Genomic DNA, 17,267 nt, shown 5'->3' with positions numbered 1-17,267 from the left:
TTTTTGCTTTAAAAACTGTCGTAAAAATCTGAAATGCCCCATCATCCTAACTTGACTCTGCTTTTCGGTATTTACTTAAAGATTGGTCAAGTGTTTAATTTGGTTTTTACTGTTGTGGTAAGTAATGACATGATGGACCACAGATAACACCACTGCGATGTGAAGACCCTACTCATCAAGTACAGACTATAGTCACCCTGCCTGCTCATACAGCTCTCTGGAGTCCTCTCTGCTGCTTGTGGAAGAAGCTTGCTTCCCTGAAAGGAATTCAGAATCTGATTTAGGTACTGTGCAGATCTGGCTTTCTGTTAAGACACATACCTTGGATGAATATGGTGTGATGGCCCTCTGCATGGTAGTTTTCAGACTTCATTTATTGTAGACAGCATCTACAATAATAAACCAATGAACCATTGTCCTCCTGGCCCCCAAATTCCAGATACCTACAGGCTCCACTACCAGCCCTGAAATACACTGAGAGACACTTTTTTTTTTGGTCACAAGTCAAAGTTTCTCAACATCTAACGAATTTATATTAGCCTGTCCATGACTCCCCCTTTCCCAGCACCGTGTTGTGCAGCGAAACTGTGAGAAAATTTAGGGATGGTGATGCTGTTTTTTGCATTTTGAGCCCAGTCATGTTTCCCTGTCCATGGGAATCATTTGGGCATGGAAATTAGCTGGTGGTGAAAAATGGAAGGAAAGAAAATTCAGCAGCCTGTGGTCAGCAATGCTGCCTGACTCATGTCCCACAGCCTGCAGTGGTATGCTCTGAGCCAGGCTGGCTTCTCCTACATGGTGTCAAGTATTTCCATGCAGGTTCCAATTTCATTTTCCCACAAAATGTCTGCAAAAAGGCTGGGTTATTTCATTAGCTTGCTTGTGTACAAATGGGTGGGATTTCAAATTTAGTGGGCCTCAAAGAGCCGAAATTGAAACTCTTGAAGAGTTGAAGCTAAGTTTCCACCCATAATAAAGTCCTGGTTTAAACAAGGCTCCTTCAAATCTGCACTTGTTAATTCACATTGACAAATGCGAGTAACAAAAATTCTTTTGTCCTCTTCTTCCCCTGGAGGGGAACAGGCAAAGGAACCCACCCAATGAATGATGTATTTGTCTGTTTTGATCCTTGCTGAAGTATTTGGAGCATGTTTGGTTCTCAAGTTCACCAAACCTGGTTATTGACACAAGATGGCAGTGTGGAAGTGCACCTTGCACATTAAAAAACCCTTTCTGTGTTTGTAATCTCTTATAAAGGGTTTTGCTAAATGATGCTAAAGTTGTGATGTAAGAAAACTTCCAACAGATTACTGCAAACTTTGTCTTGATCTTGGCCCTTTCTCCCCACCTGGCATCATGGAAATGTGATGTACAACTGAATCTGAGACATCTTCTTGACTTCTTTTTGTTTGTTTATTTTTTTCCCTATTTCATTAATTAGCTGCTTCTTAAAGCACTACAAGGTAGGGATAGTGGTAAAGAGGACAATTCGAGTGGAGAAAAATTAGCTAGATGATTTCTAGTGGAGGTTTTTGCTGTATTTTGTTGGATTATTTTTTAAGGTAATGTTCAAGGAAAGAGAACCAATTGCTCTCCCTCAGTTCATCAGCTGCAGAATTGCTGTTTAAAGTTACAGCCTTCAAATGCATGGGTGTATAGGAGAGCTGGAACTCAGCACTGCTGCTAAACTCTTGAGTACATTCAGGGCTGTGTGCTCTATTCAATATTCCCAGGTGCAGGGTGCTGCTTGGGGTGTTGTTGTCTGGGACACTTACCCAGGGCTGGTCTGGATATGGTGCAAGCCTGGGAGATACTCCTACAGCTGCCAGGGCAGGTTTTGCAGGATGCTGTAGTACTGTTGAGAGGGCAGCAGAGATGTATGAGCAAACAACTGAATGCACATCGGCTCCTTTCAGCCAGTGGTGCACAGGTGTGATTCCGTGGGTTGGTGAGAGCATGTCCACTGTTAGGGGAGGTGCTTGGATGTCTAAGCTTCACTGACATCAGCAGACATGCAGACTGTGGCTCACATGTAGACACCTGCATTATTGTACACCTGTTTACTTAATGCTTATTTGGCTTTAAAAAAATTCCAGAATTGTCTGAGAACTCGTGAAATCTCCCCTCTCTTTAGGCTTGCAGGTTGTCAGCTAACTAACTGCAGTGTATGTCTGAATGCAGCTTTGGAAGTGAGTGCTCTATGGGTAACAGCTCTGTGACTGGTCAAGGTTTAAAGAGAGTGGCACTTCAAAAATAGAAATGTTATGTCTAATACGTAAGAACAAATCAAGTGTCTTGGAGTACAATTCAAGGTACTGTATATGTTCTCAGTTTTTATGAGAGTTTCTTTTAGAGTTTTTAGAACAGGAGATTTGTCAGAAATTTCAACATGAATTACCTATGTCTTCACCTGTTCAGGCAAGCTGTCACACCATAAGTAGTGCTGATCAGTGGCAGGATTTATGCAGCAAAGCCCATTTTTAGAACCTGATGTCTGAGTTTGGAGTTCACGCTGACACCAGAAATGGTCAGAGCCAGTCTCGTAATTTTCAGTAAAATACTTTTCAGGTGAATCCCAAGGGAGAGTTCAAGTGATAAGTTCAACACTTCCCTTAGGTAAAAGCTGTTGTTGCATGGCCCAACCTTGTCACTTATGGAGGGGGAAAGTGTTTGAAATCTGACAATGTGAGCTCAGTGTGAAAAGTGGTATGCTTGCAGCAGTGTTTTAAATTCCAACCAATCATTTGTAATGGATTAGTAAAACTTGTGCCATGGCTGTAATGGAAAGCTTATTAGCAGCAGGCATAATTACACAAAAGAGCAGCTTCATGCTGGAAGCACTTTAGCATTTTCATTTTAGCTCTCCATGCTTTTTGGTAGCTAGGGGCACCAACATAAAACAACATATGAGGATGATGTAAAGTGCTTCCTCTCAAAAGGGATGTTCTAGGGTGAGCAGTGGGATATCAGTTTATTAAAACTGCAGAATTTTTTTAATTGGTTCAACCAACTTGAAAGAAACTTGCCAGTTAAGTACCTGCTGTAGGCAGCAAACACTCCAGAGACCTGCCTTATTGTGTGCTGGGAATTACTGGTTTCTCCTTAACAGTTGGTATTGTATAAAGAACCAAAACACTTTTTAAAAATCATGTACAAGTGTGTATGTACCTCTTTATTGTTTGCAATAGGAGAAAGAAAAAGTTCAGGCCATCAAATGGGCAGCTCATGAGCTCAACCCTGTGAGAGCGGGCCTGTGTTTGGCACAGTGTGCCCTCCTGAATGGCCTTCTGCAGGTACCGGGGCCAGAGCAAGTGTTTCTGATTCCCTCAACTGGAATTTGCTCTTGTCCTCAGGCACTTAACCAGATGTGCCATTTATTGCTGCTTCAACTGCATGTGGCCCTTCTGTGCTGGAAATTCACAGATTTCAGGGTCAGACCAGGCTACTGAAATATTTGGTCTGCCTGTATGGCTACAAAGATCATAATCTGTCATCCAGCAATTCCCATATGGAACACAACATTGAACACTGTTCACTGTGTGGGCAGTGGTGTTCTTTGCTAGAAAGAAGCTTTCTGTAGATCTGAAATATGCAAATGATGAAAAGTGTCAACATTAATTGTTGCAGTGGTTAATTAGCACTCTTAAAATGTTAATTTTATTTTTACTTAATGAGATTTCTAGCTTATGATTGTATTTTTGTTGATTTAAACTTCTAGAGCTAGATTAATTCTCTTTGTTCTTTGTTAGATTGTACATATGTCTTTTTTTTGGGTTTTGTTGGGTTTTTGGTTTGTTTTTTTTTCTCATACTTGTACATAAAGCCTTATTGCTCACATTAAACACAAAATGCAAGATTACTTCCATGGGTGGACATTTTGGATTGAAAGACGTTCTCTTGGTGATCTGCAACACAAAACTTTCCCAGGAGAATTTTTATAACACAGGAGAAATAATCCTGAAGAACATTTAAAAAAATCTGAGGCTGTATAAGGATTTATTTGCATAAGGCAAATATTCAAATAAGAGGTAATGTCCATAATGGAATTTTGCTGCATAGCTTTTCTGGCATAATTACTAAGGTTTTGATTTGCCTTTGTTGGAATGACCATGCCCAAAGTCCTACGTGGTTTTGCTAAATTTTCCTGTCTTGGGGGAGTGCCTGTAAGAGATTTCCGTGCTGATGTGTCTTGACAGACAAGGGGACAAGATGACATTCCATTTCTATTTCTCAACATGAAGTGTCAGTTGCAAAAAATACAATTAGTTCCTGCTATGTTTGGCAGATATTGATGTGAGAGGTCCGGCTTGCGGCCTCTAATCTAACTCTGCAAAGATAACAACTGCTGTCTCTTGATGCCAATGTAAACAGGATTCCTGCAGAGAAACACTAGTTATACTTTCATGTGATACTTGAAATAAAATTAGTTCCTGCCCAGGTAACTGTCATGTCTATGAGATATATATGTGCCGCTCGCTACTAAGGCCAGGGGTTCTACCAGTGAACTCCTGTCTGCATACATCAGAGGAAAATCCCAAGACAGTTTAGGAGAAGCCCCACTGCAATGGAGGAAGTTGGTGAGCAAGCAGCTTCAGCCTGGCACCTGTGTGTGAATAAACCACAGCCATGGAGCACAGTGCACTGCAGAGTGGCAGTCACAAGTTGTGCTATTCACAATACTCTCTGCAAAATGCATATTAAAAATGTGCATGTGTTTCTATCAACAATTTCCATGCATACAAGTACTTTTGTGTCTCAGCAAGTGAAAAAAAAGTGACAGATCACTTCTTTGCTCTTTGCTATTGAAATAATTGGATGTTTTTGGCTTTTTACTGGTGGAGTAAAAGTGTTCTTTGGAGTGTTCTGTTGCCTGTGATAGTTCATGGCACGTCTAGCACCTGCTAAACTCAGTATTTTGTGTTCCCCTCCCTCAGTACTGTGTCAACTCAGGCATAAAGGAGAGGTAATTCTGAACTAGGCGTTGCCTCTGTCAATGTACAAATATATTTAGGTTGTTCAGACCTTCTGTGTTACACCAACCACCTTTGGTTTTACCATCACCTAACCCTTTCCAGTTCATCTGCTTCTTCTAGTGATGTTGTGCTAAATGGAAAAAAAAAAGTGGGCTTATAAATGCCAGTTTGGTACTGAAAATATGGGTAGATGGTAAAAAGGGAGGGATACACAGGCTGCACTATCCATTTAGCTTTATTACACTAATGCCCTTTTTGGTTACTCACTATAGCACTTTGTAGCTACATAGTGTTACCACATAGCATATTTCTGGTATCATATACACCAAATGTCCTCTTAAATCCTATTTCTCTGTAACAGCTTTGGCTTGAAGCCAAGAAAGCTGCCTATGCAGAAAAACTGTTTATATAATATTTTAATCCTCATGTCTTTGCCAGATCATGAGTAGTTCATAAATCTGGATTGTGTAGAAAATGCCAACTGAAGGTGCTGACTTTGTTAAGCTTGTAAAGCAAATGTAAAAGGTGTAAACCCTTCACCTAGCACTAGAGAGCATTTGAATTATTCCCTTCATTTTATCAAGGTCTCTGAAATATGTCCATAGAAGTATCAAGAGATGTAGAATCCCAGAAGATGCAGGGTTAATGTGTCTCAAACAGCAGTAGCCGATGGCTGTGGAGCCAACCACGGATCATTAGTAATAACCTGCTGTGAGGAAGAGCAAAACGCGGCTGGAGAAGGGGCCCACGCAGAGGTAGTGCAGCACTTTCCAGGATAAAATCTATGTCTTTTTCCTAAAGATAAGCAGAACACAGTACAGTGCAAGTGCAGGAAGGAGAAGTTGGCATGGTTTGGAGGGAGGGATGAAGATCATCAAAGAACCCTGAAGCCCTTTGGCACATTTCCAGAGGAAATGGCCATGCATAATAAGAAATTTGCATAGAAAGTGAGAAATCTATCTTCAGGGCGGGGAAATCTATCTATAAGAAGGTACCCCCACCAAACCTAGGCAGCATCTCCAGGACCCTGGGCATCCCATCAGCTGGACTCACACTGAAACTAAGACTGGTTCTCTCTCCTTCTTTCTTTCCTATCTGTTCCTTATCTTACACCTCTATCCAAAACCCACTTCCATATGCTTATATATAATAGGTCAGGGACTAAGATACCATTTTCCATGCCAAGTGTATAATTTACTAATAAAACTTTGAGATTTTGCAGATGCTCTGATTTTTGTCATTCTTTTTGACCATGGGCATCTAGGAATCTTGGGTGTTCCATTCCCCACAAGGCTGGGACATCACAATAGACAAGGGCAAAAATGCTCTTTGGTCATCCCTTAAGAAGCAGATATTTACACTCTTTGGTTTTTGGAATCAAAGTAATAATTTTTTCTCTTCATCTGTTCTGCTTGACTGTGTTTTTTTCCATTATAACAATGGTTACACTATTTAGCAAGTACCTTTATCTTCTGATCAGGCTCAATGCTGAGGCAGCAAACCAGTGTGTTTGTAATCCTGTTCTCTTGCATGTAGATTGACTGCAGCTCTGATTCCCACAGGGCCTCGCTGGTTTTATGCAGAGCACTCAATGACCATGAGCCTGGGAGTCGGCTGCTGCCTCTTACCTCCCATGATGGAGCAGGCTCTTTGCAACAGCACTGCTGTTCCCCAGCGTGGGAAAATGCCTCCCGTGCAGCCCACGGGTGTGTTCTGCTGTTCAGTAAACCCCAGCAGCTTGTGTGAAAGGAGAGCCTGCTCTGCTGGAGATTTATTTCACCGCTGTCCAGATAGGGCAGGAATATGACTGAGATCAGCAAGGCCCATTAGTGAGGCTGTGAAGGGATAACCTTGGCTGAGCTGGATATGATAAAGACTGCTGCTGCAGAGCATTAGAAAGATTAGCAGAAGTGTGCTGGTTTGCCTCAGCTGGAAATGGTGTGCATGGTGCAGGTTAAATTACAGCTACCTTGGCATTCTGGTCTGTAAGTTTTTGTATGGGTGCTGAAGAGGTCTTGTACAGGTATCACCAGGGATTTTTCTGGAAGCTTGAGAGACAAGCTGGAGATTCAAGAGAGTGATGAAAACAACGTGCTGTAATGCTGGGAAAGATGTTCAGTGCTGGAGTATTTTGTTGGACTAGAAATTTTCTTTGTGATGTTCCTGAAGCCTCTGATTTCCAACTAATTAAATGGCAGTTTTTATAAACCTGGTGATTTTTTTCTTCTTCAAAAAAAAAATGAGACCAGAAGAAATAGTTTTAAAAAAATTAACTTCTGTCTCTTCAGCTAATAGAGTGGGAGGGATCTTTGATTGACCCTGAGATTAGCTGACTTGGTAAGAGCCAGTGCTAAAAATGTCAGGGTTTGGGTTCAATCCCTGTATGAACCATGCACTTAAGAGTTGGACTTGAAAACCCTTGTGGGTCCCTTCCATCAAAGAATATATTCTGTGATAGATGAGTACTTCACTGAAAGATATTCTGAGGTTGAATTCTTTCTTAAATTATAAAATTGAATTTCAAGCTATCAGCTGGTCTTGAATGATGGGTTTGTGATCCCACACAACTTTTAAAAAGAGGCTGCAAGTAGTATTTTCTAGTTTTTCTAGTTGGATGTTTGTAAAATGGATCTGTGCAGCTCTACTGATTAATTATTTTCCACATGAGGACTTAAATTTGAATTTTCCACATATATTTGTAGCACCCATGAGCTTGAGTGTTCAGCCTATCAACCTGTGAGCAGAATGCTTAAAAGGATGATATGTGATTGGTTTTGGTTTAGATCTAAGTTTGACCAAAATCTGAACTTATTTGTCTTCAGCACTCGGTTTGTCTGTGTAGAAGATGCTTCCACACAGATATGGGATGGGGAGGTCACACTGCAATGCATCATCTCCACCAGTCCTAAAAGGTTTAGTGAGTCCAACTTCTTTCCAGACTAATTCCTCTCTACTGAATTAAGTCAGATTAAAAGGAGTAGTGGTTTTTCTCTGCCCATGTACTAAGTCCTGAACCTCTGAGATGTTTCAACACTTGGAATGGGTAGAAAGTGGCCTTCATCTGCCAGCTTTTCAAAACAAGACTGGGCAAATAACAGCCAGTGCAAATAAATGCTGGACAAGTTGTGCTGCCCCAGTTCCTCTGGCATTGGATTATGAACTTTCTTTATTCTGCCAGTATGGGATTGGCCCTGTGGGTTGCATTGGACAGAATTTGATGCGTTTACCTAGTTACCTTCTGACAGGAACAGCACCCTCCTATGCATTTTCTTCACTGCTGGTTATGGCCAAGAGGTTGGACACACCCTGTGCTGTGGCCATTGGTTTTTTCTTCTCCACGCTCACGTTCCAGCACTAAACTCAGATTTTTGTATTCATGATGAATTAAATGGGAAGAAAACTGATGTTCAACCTCTATCAGCCTTTCCCTGTAATGCCAGTAATTCATGGCAGTGTTTCACTTGCCAAGCAACAAGCCTTGGGCTTGTTGTGGTCATTCTGGAGAGGGAAATGTGGCAGTCTCGTCACTTTCCTACCCACTGTCAGGCTGGCTCAGTGATTATTTACTGCCAGTCGTGCTGCTGGCAGAAGTGATGTCTCTTTGGCAGCTAACCCACAAGTGACTTGATACTTATCACTTCTTTCCTTCTGCCCTGCTTCAGCAACACTTTACAGACTCAGACCAGGGTCAGGTCTCTTTTCTTTGTTCTGTGCTGGGGGGATCTCTTCCCTATTGACCTTATAATTAAGTCAAGTTGTAGGTTTTGTAAATCGCTGGCTTTAAATGCAAAGAATTTTTGGATTTTTCTGATTTCCACTAGCTGTGTGGTCTTCCACCATGCAAAGGAATTTATTTTCAGCAAAATCCGCTTCTTCTGTCAGAGACTTCCAGGAGGCATTTAGAGTAATTTAGAGTAAAGGAAGCACAAACGTACATCTGTTTAAACTGAAAGTGGATAGATTTAGATAGGAGATGTTCTTTATTGTGAGGGCAGTGATACACTGGAACAGGTTGCCCAAACAAGCTGTGAATGCCCCATCCTTGAAAGTGTTCAAGGCCAGACTGGATGAGTCCCTGAGCAGCCTGATCCAATGGGTGGCATCCCTGCACATGGCAGGGGGTTGCAGCCAAATAGTCTTCCAACCTAGACCGTTCCATGATTCTATGGACTGCCTATCAGGAGAGCTGTTCATCCCTGTTCAGCCCATCTCCAAGAAGAGCAGAAATATGGGAAACTGTATGAAGGGTTACTTCCTGGTTTTGAGTGGTACTGTGGTTAGTGTGTTGGTTTATGTGAGAGTGGGGTGTGATAGTATATGCTGACTGCAGGAATCTGAATAGCACAGATCACAGCAGGAAGGGGCTGGACCCACAGTAGTGAAAGGCAGCTTTCAACGTCACTGGTTGCAGTCATTAAAAAAATATTTTCCTAATCATACCTTGAGCTGTGCCTTTGGTCATTAAAGAAAATAAGAGACAATGATACAATGAAATTCATGTTTTTGTGCTTTCTGACTGATAAATTGTCCTGGTTCTTGCCAGGACAAAGTTAACTTTTGCAATAGCTAGGAGAAGGCATGGCTATGACCTGGATGTTATTTGATACCACCTCACCTCCTTGCTCCAGACTAGGGCAAGGCACACTCTTCAAGGGAGAAGGGGTTCCCTCAAACAGGGAAAAAATGGCAGAGAGCCATTCAGTGTAGTTTATTGTTGGGGGCTTTCTGTATAAATAGTTTGTTTTTCATGTAACTTGAGAAATCAAGAAATTGCTAGAAATGGAAAGACAGGAAATGAAACATAAAGACATTAAATGACATTTTAAAAACCAAAAAGTTCTAAAATTAAGTGAAACCAATGAAAATATTTGGCTCAATTCAATGCAATTCCTTTCCCTTCCATTCCATTTCATTGGGTTCACTTCATTTCACAATTACACGGTTTTTCTCACTAAGCTTTGACCGAGCTTGACTCTGTGGCTGAGGCTCCCTTCCCTATGCATGCTTCTAATGTGAAAGGTGTTGTGGCCTTGCCATGATCCCTTTGGCATGCATATTCCAGCCACAGTGTGCCTGAAGCTCTAGGCTCTCTTGCCGTCTACAACCTAACTGGAACTCAAATGTCATCCTGTCATCTGGGCTGATGAGCCCAGAGCCCAGAGCCCATAGCCCATGGGTGGTCCAAATTTGAAAGATGTAGAAACAGCAATGTTGTGGCCTTGCCAAAATGGCCTTGGCATGCCTGTTCCAGCCCTGGTGTTCCTGGAGCTGTAGGCTCTTTCATTCCCTCAACCCTAAGCCTAGCTGTAACCCTAACCCTAGCTCAGCCCTGACTCCAATGGTAGCTGGGCACTGTGGCAGAGATCCTCCTTGCCATAGGTGGCACAGCTTAAAAAGTGTGGAGTTGGCAGTGTTGGCACCCTGCCCTGATGCCCTTGCACTGCCTTTTAGAGTGCCAGTGTCCCAGGAGCTGTAGGCTCTGCTGAACCCTAAGCAGAACCCCAAGGGCACCTTGTGGCTGCTGCTGAGATCCCATCACCATGGCTGGCCTGGATTCAGTAAGTGTAGATTTTCTCCCAAGTTTTGTATTTGTATTTCTCTGTTTGGCTTTGCATTCGTTGTGGCATTTGAGACAATGCCTCAGGCTTTGCAGACACATGGAATGATTAAAGAGTTAGAAATGCCTTTTAATTAATTTTTTATATTTTTAGTTTATGGGAGGAAGGGGAGGATAAACACAGAGAGGCAGTACTAAAAATGTGAAATCCTCGTTCTCCTCTCAGTTTGCTTCAGCTGTTGTTATGTTTTAGAATTTCAATTGCTTCAGCCTTTCTAGTTCTGTTAAGGACTGTCTTTGATACTCAGCTTTTTTCTTGCATGAGTTCTTCCAAACTTAGAGTAGTCTTTCCCCTGTGTGTCCTGGTCTGATCTAAAACTCAGAAAGAGTTTTAGAAATCCCAGCCCAGAGTGGCTCACACAGTGTACTTGCCACTTATGGAAATTTTTAATATTAAAATAATTTTACAAGACTGTATCGATTAACACAAACTGATATGATTTTTTTTGACATAGCATCATCTCTTCTTCACCCCTTCTTCACCCTCAAAAATCTTGTCAGCCAGCATGAGTCTCTCCCCTGTTCAGGTTAAATTCATTAAAACCATTCAATGAAAGGTCATGTTCTTTTCCACAAATGCCATTTAAATATATTTACCAAATGAGTTTAAAGGTTGTTCTTTAAAACTGCAATACTTAATCACTATTTTATGCTGAGAAATGGTAGTGGAGTCAGTGAACAGTTCAGTGTTATATTCAGTTAAGTAAGCATACCAGTTTCTCTTTTATTTGCTACCAGTCTAATTGAAGTTTTGTTTTCCTTTTAGACTGGATTCACATAATCATCAATTTTATTTTCCTTGCATACACTTAGAATACTAATAAAGGGAAGGGGAGCAAACTAAGTCTTCTAAATGATATTCAAAATGCAAGCTGTAGCTCTTATGTGGTTGCTATAATATACATAGATGCCATGAGGCTGTCCCACTGTCACGTAATTTTTTGTTAATAATTCATAATGCTCTGTACATGTCTTAATATGGTTGCTTTTTCTGAGGGGTGGGGAAGTGGAGAGTTGCTCTTTAGTAGGACCAGAATTAACGTCTTCATTTTCTTGATGGTTTCTGAGGCACATTAGTTTGGCTACAGCTACTGGCATGAGTAGGGTCTGCTGCTCCTTTTAAAGGCATTTGTGCATTTTGCAGGTCTGAGGTTTATCTGCTGTCATCACTCACAGGATTGACTGGATTGCCACTACTGAAACTGGGACAGAGCCCTTCCCAGTCAGGATGCCTGGTGTTTTGCCCACATATGGTATCCACTAGAAGAAAAAGGGAACTTTACAAGGCACATTCACTGTCTGTAGCTGGGTTAAGGACTGCGGCAATTCTCTTGATCTTTCCTGATCTATGTCTGTGGCATGTTACATAAATTCAGCAACTGACTGAATCTGGGTGTTAGATACCTATGCAGTAGCTCTTTTTCACTTATTTTCGCCTTTTTCTATCTAGCTGAGACCTACTTCATGTAATCAGTTTTGTCACAGCTGCCCCTCCCTGTGGCAGTGTGCTGCCCTCTCTGTAATGCAGTTGACTTGAGCTTTCTATGACCAGTCAGTCATAATTGCCCCTCATTGCTAGAGGACACCTGAATATCCCTCAAAATATGTATAATTGTGCTCAGATTTAATCTAATCTGTTTTCCAGGTCATTAAATACCTTACACCACCAAATTAATCTGAAAAGAAAAATTCTGTGACATCCAAGAGTAGCCTCTTATTACAGTTCTTCCAGTCTTTCAGTTCATAGCACAGAAAGCCAATATGAGTTATTTTTTCAGATGTGATGGTAAGATGCAGAATTTAGAGTTTTACTAAAGCACTGTACTGTATCAAGCCTATATTCCCTCTGCCTGCTTTCTAATGGTTACTTCTATCTCTGTGTACATCAGATTTATTGTTTTCTCTTCAAAATGTATTTAAGTGGCAAATTACATTGAGCTATAAGCCAGTGAAGTCTATATATGTGCATAAATATACTTTTATATTTTTCCTGTGCCATATTAGTGAAAAGCCTAGGTCAAATCATCAGCTTGCTTCCTGACATATTTAAAAGTGGAGGGCAGTGACTGTTTCTTAATTTTAGGTAATTATCCTAACAATTCAAGTTTAATTATTTGCTGTATTAGATATAATTGACAATGAACATATATTAAAAATAAAAATACCTGTTCCTATATTTTATAATTTGCTTATTAAATTGGGCTGTTAAAATAATGAAGACCTTTTTTAGTCAGTCTGTGAGATTCATTCTTCAAGTATTTTGTCATGGAAACAATTGAAATGCTGTTTCCTAAAAAATTTACACTTGCCAAATTGTTGCATGTGCATCACAAAGAGAGAAATTGGGACTTCAGTATTAAAAACAAAAAAGGTTCCCTGTTCCCTGTTGTCCCACATTAAAGGGCAGCAGCTTCTGCTTAAAATGAGCCTACTTTTTCTTTTCTTCATGCACAATTAGAGGCTCTACTATACAAACTGATGAATAGATTTGTCAAAAAGGATCTGGTCTTTCATTAATTTCAACTCAGAGAGATTTTGGAAGGACACTTGATGATTTTCCAAAAGCTTCTTTTTCTTTAACAGTTTGACGTGAAACAGGAAATCAGCCCCAATGTTTTTATGCTATTTTATGAGTAGCATATTAAGCCATCCATGAGCTTTTTGTCAAATTTTGCAATTTTATGTATGAATCCCTGCATTTCAATTTTTCACTTGCCTATTATTTGATGATGCATCTGATGTTCACTGAAATTCCTTTGTATTTCCTTTGGAAGCAGCTGACCTACTATTCCCTCTTCATCCTGACAGCTGTTGCAAAACCAACTATATTGGGCAATAGGATGCTTTTTAAAAATTCTGCTGGTTGACTTTCAGGCAAAGTAAACATCTGTGCCACCCAAGTTTATCACAGAGCATCTCACTAAGTCGTGTGGAGGAGTTGCACCTGTGGAAAGAACAGAGAATTTGTTTACAGTATGTAACCATCATGCAGATAACATATGGATTTGTGCCCTCAGATGTTACCAGGCTTTCTTTAATCCTGCAGCTGTACTTAGGAAAAGATAACAATCATGCTTAGGTATGGACTCCTCCTGTAAATGGGAATAGTTCACCCATGTCAAAAACTTCTTTGCTGTGAGGAGGACAGAGAAAGGGAACAGATGGCCCAGAGAGGTTATGAAGTCTCCTTCTGTGGAAATATTCAGAAGCAGTCTGGACACAACCCTGAGTAAGGTAGTCTATTGGTCCCTCCTTGAGCAGGGAGTTGGGCTAGGCTGGCTGGATCTTCACTAATCCTTTCCAATCTTACCCATTCTGTGATTCTGTGACCTATCTGAAGTGCCTTTCTCAAAACACTCAGTGCTTAAATGGCTCAATACTATTCTCAGTGGAGTAGTAGAGGCTAAACCCATGTGGCAGTCTTTCTGAAGGAGAAATGCATGACTCCAGTGAAATTTTTAGTGAGTAAAGAAAGAATGCCATGAAGTGTCTCTACCCTAAATGTTCAGGTCAGCCTCTCTGCTGGCAGAAATATGGCAGCTGTTTGGAAAGCCTGTTGCTGTAGACACTCCAGCAATCAGATGTCAGTGGGCTGCAGCTGTTGTGCACAGGTTCAGGTGTGCTGTGCTGAATGGACCCAGAAAATGGGAGTCCCAGAGTTCTCATGGGTGTAGGAGGAAGCCTCTCAGAGAGATCAAAATGGAGAAAACTGTAATTTCTTCATTACCAATAAAGAAGAAGAAGAAGAAAAAAAGCTGGTAGTTTGTTTGCTGCCTTCTGCCTTTTTTCTTTTTTTTGAGTAATTTATCCACTAAACACAACTGCATTTTCACTGCATGTATGCCAACATCCCCTCGAAAAGGTGGTTAACTGTGACAAAGAAAAGCTCTGCAAGCTCACAGTAATTTAGTTCAGCTAACCTCTGTCCTATGCACTTGGTGCTGCCTGGTTCTCTTCATATAGAGGTGGGTTGCAGCAATAACTTGAAGAAGAATATCCTCTCATGACTGATATCCCCCCAAACAGTTCTCTGCTCACAAAGCCATTATCTTATTAGTAAGTAAGCCACATCTTAGCTGATCACTCTCTTGATATGGTTTTGTGGTTTGTTGTGCAGAGTGATCCCAGAGTTTGATAATTCATTTGTTTTCTCTTTTCTATTCAAAGGTTTTATTTAAAGCTTATTGCCATATAGTTCTTTGTAGATCTTGAAAATAAGAAAAAAAAATTTAGGGTGTGAAAATACGTCTCAGGATAGCCACAACAGAAAACATATTGTCTGAGGGAAAGGGTAGGGAAAACATGTTTTTAATTGCAAAAATTCTTTGTTGCTTATTTTGTTTTGAAAAAGTCTTGTTTTAGCTTTACCTGAAACCTGACACAAGCAAATCACTTCATGACATGTTTGTAAAAGGAGTGCAATTAAAGAGATGATGAAACTTTCATTTATGGTGTTCAAAATCTGTGAAAAGAGTTTCCCTCTTTTCCTGTGTAAGGCAAAAAGAAAGGGAAAGGGAAAAAAAAACAAATCAAAAGAGTTTATATAAGGACTGTAATTGCTGCTTGTGCTGAAAATGTGTGCAATTCTGTCTAAAAATTTGGGCTGCTCATGGCATTTGTTTAGGGATCTCTAACTCACATGGTGAAAAGCATCTACCTTATCCTGCATCCTCCTCCATTTCCATGCCATTTGGTCAGTGTCTCCTTGCTGCCCCCACTTCTGTCTAGGTGGTAAGGACCGTGACATGCAAAGCTCCTGTTTGGCATTACTGAGGAAAGATGTGCATGTGTGGGTTAAACAGGAAACACAGCTTAAAGTCAGATCCAGGCCCAGTGATGTAGTCTTGAGAAAAACCTAGACAGAATTCCTCTGGGTGAAAAAAGAGGGCTGGATCTGTAAGTAGAGAAATGCCGCATGTTTATTTAGTCTGGAAAAAAAAAAAACCAACCAACCAAAACCAACAGAAAAACAGTAATTTTTAAATGCAAATTTCCAAACGACTTTCAGTGAAACTTCAGACAGGATCATTTTGGGTCTACACTGATGGTCAAAAAAATGTGGAGAGACAAATGCTGGAAGGGTTTGTCTCAGAGGTGTGGTAGGAGGGAACCCACAGAGTCCTACCAACTCCTAAAATTTCTTTATCCAACACAAGCACTGTGATAACAAAGCCACTGAATATTCATGGTAGTTGCTGGGTCTTGCAATTTTTTTCAAGATCATGGCACTATTCTCCCTTAGAAAGAAACAACCGCTGAGAAAAGAAACTTTCCCATAATTGAGAATTGTTTTCTGATGAGCCAGGCTGCTGCTTATTGCTGTCTGACTCCTGTGTATCCAGGGAAACTGCCTTTTCTCTTCTTTGCTAATACATAGCAAGGCAGTATAGTGATACTGGGTGTTGACTCTAATTTCTCCTTAGTGACTGTGACTCCACTTTAAATTTTACCTGTCAGCCTACAAGAGGATTATTTTTCTCTATTTCTCCTTCTTTGTGTCTTTTGCTGTTTGCTTTCTGATTTGTATGTATTTTCCTTCTTCAATCCATGGTTGGGTATGGTAGATGTCCTTGCCTTTTCCTATAGAAAAATCCAGAAAATCCTGGATAAGCTATGAGGATTTACAAAGGTAAATCTGGGCAATGCTTAGCAGACAAAACCAAGCAAACAGCATTTATGCTGATGCCATTTCTTTTGACATGGCTCTTACTCTTTCTCTGTGACATCAGTGCACCAACAAACATAATTTTTGCTTCAGAATGTGTTCAAAATAAATATTTTTACTGGGGGAAGTGTTCTACTTTCAATTCACACGTCCTCTAGAATCAGTGAAATAGGAGTGGCTCCCCATTGACTCGGTAAATACCTTTGAAATTTGTTTTTTAATGCTTTCCTGTGAGTAGCAGGTTTCTTTGATTGTACTGTTTCTTTCTGTCAGGCTTTTGTTGGCCAACATCTGCTTAACATGGCAGAGATGTGGAAATCTCAAAACTGACACATTCCTGGGAATTCTATGAAGATGCCAAGTGGATGGAAAGGGCCCAAATCCATGCCTGAGCTGAAAGCTTTAGATGAATTGAGATGGATCCAGGCTCAGGTGGCACATGCCTTGACTGACGTGTTAATTGTGGATCTCAACCACCTCGGTCTCTTTACAGAGATGTTGCAGGGCTGGTGGGCACATGGAGGTGTGACACTGGAGAGGTTTTGGGGGCAGAAGGGCAGCCAGCAGTGGCACCCTTCTGCTGCTTATGGAAACAGTCATTTTTTGAACAGACATGGAAATAGCTTTGCAGTGTATTGTAAAGTCTTGTCACGTTGTTAATGCTTTGCTGTCCATTTGTTAGGGTTTTCCCCCCATTTTTTCCCCCTGCCTTACACACCAGTTCTTGTTTAAACCTGCAAACATTGTTTCTCCCTTCTTTACTTTAAACAGTCTTGAAGCCAGATGGGATAATGTGGAACACAAACTCCTTTCAAATAACCTATGAAGGTGTGTCTGGACAGTGTCAGTGGCTATAGCTGGCTAGTGTCACTGCACTGCTGATGTCAAGCAGAGAGGACAGCAGCTTATTTAATCATGGATGTGAATACTTATTTAGACAGGTGTTCCAAATTTTGAGGTGAAAATAACCTGTGGTAAAAGTACCTATATAGATGTATAAAATGGATGCTAA

This window comes from Camarhynchus parvulus, chromosome 1 (assembly GCF_901933205.1).
Source record: "Camarhynchus parvulus chromosome 1, STF_HiC, whole genome shotgun sequence".
NCBI lineage: Eukaryota > Metazoa > Chordata > Aves > Passeriformes > Thraupidae > Camarhynchus > Camarhynchus parvulus.
This window is presented reverse-complemented; position numbering follows the sequence as displayed.